Raw genomic sequence first — 5,712 nt, 5'->3', positions numbered from 1 at the left:
TTTTTGTTCTGTTTAACCATGACTGTTTGCACACTATGTTGAACCTGTACACGCCATTAAATCTGAGACAAGAGTCCTGTACTGAATCTAACTTTATTTGGAACATAAAGACATCTATAAAACATATAAAACCTTATAAAAACCCTTTCAGTATGCCAAAGTATGCCGAAAACTACAGAATTTGCTTAAAACTGTGAGCTGCGCTGAAGAAAATAAGAGAGAGAAGTTAAAAAAAATCTACAGAGGGTGAATATCATTCTTAAAATGAAATGAAGATATATCGCAGATTAAAAAATAAAAGAAAATCTGAAGGCCGCAGATCTATGGGAAATAGCGCYCCCTTCAGTGGGCCAGGATCCCTCGACCTCCTTAGCTGCCCTGATTAATGCCTAAAGAAAATACGAGGTAGAAATCTAAGCATTTTGAAAACAATTTTATTGAAACCACTGATATTGAAAGACCAACATTTTTGTAATATCTAATAAAAAAAGGATCATATATGACCTACTTCAAGACTTTTTAATGGCGAAGAGAACAGGCAATAGCCACACGGACCAACGACAAGGACCAACGACATGAACCAACAGCATGGACCAACGACATCAANCACATATGCAACATAGACATGTGCAACTTCTACATATGCAGCGAACACATATGCAACATTTACATATGCATCATCTACATGCAACATAGACCAACGACATAGACCAACGACACATAGCAACGACACATCTACACGTTAGAGTTCTACGTATTTTTGAAACAAATGAAACCCCATAACATTGAACAAAAAAAGGAATGTCATCCCTCGGAATAATGTCTGAAATTAAATCAAAATATAATGCGGGACATAAAGTTGAAAGGTTCATTACAACCTGACAGTCATAATGGGTCGATGAGAGTTGGACCTGCGGTCAACGCCGGTCCTCTCTGTCCGTCACCGAGATGAACCTCTTTTTAACGTAGGCCATTGCTTTATTGGCATCCAGGAACTCCTTGTTTTCTTCCCCATGAGAGATGCGGAGCCGTGCAGGAAAAAGCAAGCCATAGCGAACATCACGTCGGTTGCAAAGAAGCCTCCTCACCTCCGTAAACACCGCTCGAGCCTTGGCCACAGCTGCCTAGTAGTCAGATGTGATGATGATCTGTGCCTCTTTAAAACGAAGAGGACCATGACTCTGAGCCCGATGCAGTATTTCCACACATTCTTGATAATAGTGCAGCTTGGCAACAATGACCCTCGGTTTATCGCCTGACCTGTTTCCACCTGGAGAGCGATGGGCTCGGTCCACCAGTGGCTCTTTAKCCATCTGTAGAACCTCTGCTAGCAGTTTAGCCACTGCTGAAGTGGAGCTGGATTCTGGCATTTCAGGGACTCTAATAATCCGCACATTGCACCTTCTCATGCACCCTTCCATATCGTCACACTTCTTTTTGAGCCCATCGACTTCTTCTTTCAGTTCCAACACGGTGGTGCACAGAGAAACAACCTCTTCGGACCATGTTGACAGGCCGTCCTCCACCTCTTTAACGCTCTGTTTAACGTGGTCCAGATCTGCGCGCAGTAGCATTGTGCCGTTAGCTACCTCCGCTCTCACCGCTTGTAGCTCTCCTTTAATAAGAGTAAACTCTTAAGCCAAAGCTGCTTTTATTTCGGATTTGATCACAGCTGAGAGATCGGTTTTTATAGCGGCAAGAATGTCAGACTTCAAGGAGAGTGCGTCCACCTCGCTGCAGGAGGGAGAGGAGGGCGCCGAAAGTCCGGCTTTAGCTGCAGTCTGCTCCAAGGTGGTGTCGGGCCTAACAGCCGTCGAACTAGAATGTTTGAGTTTGTCGCCATTCTTCTACTCTTCCAGGCAAGAATCACTCAGGGGTCGAGTCCGGACAGACCAAATGTTCAAAACAGCAAGGACATTTAGTAGAGAACCACAAACAGAACAGTCGGAGCGGGAGCCCACGCGATACACGTCTCACTCCTCCGCCATCTTGCCCCGCCTCGATTTTGAATAATTTATAATTTTATTTAAAAAAACAACTACCTCATCAATTTTAAAAGGATTTAAATTTAATCATTTTAAAAATCATAATAAAATAACCCAGAAAAGATCAGTTACACCATCTGATGTGTGTTTACATTGTGTGATTATAATTTTAAAATTTTAGTGTTACTATAAGTTTCTGTAATGTTTTGTGTGTGTATATATATATAGATAGATAGATAGATAGATAGATAGATAGATAGATAAAGAAATAGTGTGTGTGTGTGTGTGTGTGTGTGTGTGTGTGTGTGTGTGTTGAAGATGGGATAATATATTTTACAGTTAGAAAAAGACCAAACAAGCAGGGATTGTTCAGCAAGAAAGCAACAAGCAGTCGTGTTTTACCATTTTTCCACAAAAAGTAAAATGTGCATAGCACACCTGGAAGACTTTATAGGTCCGTAGAGCTGAGATGAACTGTTCATACAGGTTATAATAAAATGCTAAAACAAAATCCACCAAAAAAACAAAGAAATGTTACTGATTAAAGTGCATTGAAATACTTTTTATTCAGTAAGAGTTTAGTTACAAAAGTAAGGTTTCACAACTGCTGACAATGTTTGAGTCACTTTTATAAATGTTTCATAAATGTTAAGGCTGCTTCCTATTTTTCACTTACTGTCGATTCCTAACAGAGATGGGGGTGTACAGCAATAACACGTGACATATCAAAAGTCAGCCTTGTGCGTGGGTGTGTGTGTGTGGCCAGGCCAATGTTAAGAAAGAGCTTTAAACGAATGTTTGCTCTGAGTCCTGTTTCAAGAAAAATTAACACTGCCGGTCCACACACCCAACAAAACACATATTGAGGATCACTCTCCTCTACCGCAGAAAAATTTACCTCATTATGTTTAAAACTGACTAAGCTGAAACTAAAGAACCACAAATGTGCAAAAATAAATTAAAAAGGCAGATGAAAGTTGATTTAAAACCTAAAATTGGAAGAAAGAAGCTAAAAATAGAGAAAATGTGCTGAAATGAGCAAATACAAGATGAAACAAGTGTGAAAACGCCTAAATTAGAAGGAAAAAAGGCATAAAAAGCCGAAATTATAATAGGCTTAAAAGTAAACAAAGTTGAAAAGTAAACAAAGCTCAAATAAGCTGAAATGCAGCTGAGAAAACAGACAAAGCTATGAAGAGCAGAAAAATATCCAGAAAGGCAGAAAAAAGTGGAAAGTAGCTAAAATAGCCTAATCAGTTCAAAGCAGAAAAAAAAGGTGAAAAGAGCAGTAAATGGCTGTAAAACAGCAAAAACTTATTCAGTTACAAAAAAAAATTATAGAAAGAACCAGATATTTCAAAAATGCCAAAGTCATAGCTGGAGTGAGCTGAATGTTTTGATGTATGAATTACTGAAACTGGACAAAACCTGAAAAATGAGTTAAAGCTGAAAAAATGAATCTCAGTGGTTAATCAGCATTAATAATCCTCAGCTGCTCTTATTATTCAGTAACTAAATAAAGAAATGAGTCAAAGTTCAGCTCTGGTGTGAATGTAGATTTACTGGAGGTCACATGACTAGCGTTGCTCCTTTCTGTTTCAATCCGACTCTGCAGTCATTTGTGAGTAGCAGCTTTAAACCACATCCTCTGTCTTCAACATGTTGTACTTCTCTGAAGACACAAAGAGGTGAGTCAAAAACAAATGTGCTGTAGGAGCCGTGATGCATTCACTGCAACTGAAATGTCTGTTCATCATTTCAGGACAGAGAAATTTCTGAAAATTCAGGAGGGCTTCAAAACAAATGCTTTCAAGATAATTAATGAGATGGTGAAGTGGTGCAAAAAACTAAAATTAAATGCTTAGTGGATGAGGTAAATCAGAAGTTTGAATAATCAGCTCTGCTGTCATTTTTGAGAGGTTAATAGGACCTATTTTCCACAACTCAACAGATTCTGCACAGCATCTTCTTTCTGGGTAAAATCAACAAAGTGCCATATTCTCCAAAAGACACAATCCCTGATGAGAGCATGTTTGATGAGTTAAAGAAGAAGTACCCCGGGCCTTTTGAGTACTTTCAGACTAAGCTTCCCAAACGGAGTCCATTCTCCTGTGTTCTGGACACGGTAAGTACTCTTTTACTAGGATACTTATTTTCATCATAATTTAATACGTCCTGATACATAAAACTCACAGATCAACTTTCTTTGTATCCATTTATTTTTCATGTATTTATCATGAAGAAGTGATTCTTCTAAACTAGAAGTTCTTCAGTTCTTCTGCCTGCTTTCAGATTGTCCTGCATGAGAGACCAGAGAATGAGGACAAGATAAAACAGATTCTGAAAGACCTCATCAACACCTTGGAACCAGGTTTTCTGGTCTCCTCCCATCTGTGTCTCTAAATCCAACAAATCAGCCAACCAGTACGGTGTCTCTATGTCCACCAGACGGTGCAATGCTAGCAGGATCGTCACCGCTGCTTCCTGTTTGAGTGGTTTCTGGGATGAATACGTAGCCGGTGCTGTGATGACCTACTATCCTGAGAAGAAGAAGAAGATTTACTTTGATGGAACCATTAAAGTACCTACAGATGTCTCCTGCAGGGCTTATAACATCAAGAGTGGAGATGACATGAAACCTTGTAAATCATGTGGGAATCTGTTTGACTTACATCCAAATAGTGTTAATGAGTGGCCGTATGGCAACTGTGCTGAAGCTGAGAGTCTGAGCAACTTGTTTAAAAATGATCCAGAAGTTAAAAACCGGGCCAAACCAGGTTCTGACACCTGCACACCAGAGAACAGAGAGAAAGCCAGAGGTAGTGTTCAGGAACAACTCAAACAGACACCGAGGACAATTCAGTGGGACGGTGAATACTACACCCCACAACCACAGAAGCTTTGTTGGTGCTGTTGCAGAGTGCTTTGATTTTTAATCACTGCTTTAATAAATCAAGTGATTTTATTCTTTAATTAAATTTTACATCTGTTGTACTAAAAATATTCATAACATTCTTGATTTAGGTCATTTTTAATCATTGCTTATAGGACTCATAACTTTTCTTTTCTCTGGCGGTTCAGGTGTTCAGTAAAAATTATAAGATTTAAAAACTCGGACAGATTTAGGGAGGAGGGTTTGTTTCACACACCCACCACCAGGAAAAACCATCATTATTCATCAACACATGAAACTCACTCACATTTTAAAAGACACAAATGTCAGAGGAATAATACTGAATTAACTCTGTATCCTGTCTAACTGTGAATTTGACATGTCTCACTCTATTCTCTCGTTTAATACGGCTTGCGATAAAATATTTACTAATTATTTCAAATCATTTTTCTGTACACTTTGACTTAGTTGAAGCAGAGGCGACTCTAGAAACATTTGAATGAGGGTCCATGTGGGGACCCTGAAAGTCCTGGGCTGGCATCAAAACCAAAGCCCAGAACAGAAAGTCAGGAGATTTGTTGTTTTACATAATTTGACAAATACAGCAACACAGGAGATAGAAAATCACCTTTTGATGTTCATAAATCTATTCACAGTTTGAGAAAAGCCCTCTCATTACTTATGGAGGACCAAACCTATCATTATTGGAAATAAATGTATAAATATATAACTGGCGTATTAAAATAAATTATAGGGTCAAAAAGAAGTTTGACAAATTAATTATTGTGCCATTAAATCAATTACATCAATTATCCATCCATCCATCCATCCATC

The sequence above is a fragment of the Austrofundulus limnaeus genome, unplaced genomic scaffold (assembly GCF_001266775.1).
Source record: "Austrofundulus limnaeus strain Quisiro unplaced genomic scaffold, Austrofundulus_limnaeus-1.0 Scaffold200, whole genome shotgun sequence".
Taxonomy (NCBI): Eukaryota; Metazoa; Chordata; class Actinopteri; order Cyprinodontiformes; family Rivulidae; genus Austrofundulus; species Austrofundulus limnaeus.
Note: the sequence above shows the minus strand (reverse complement) of the source record.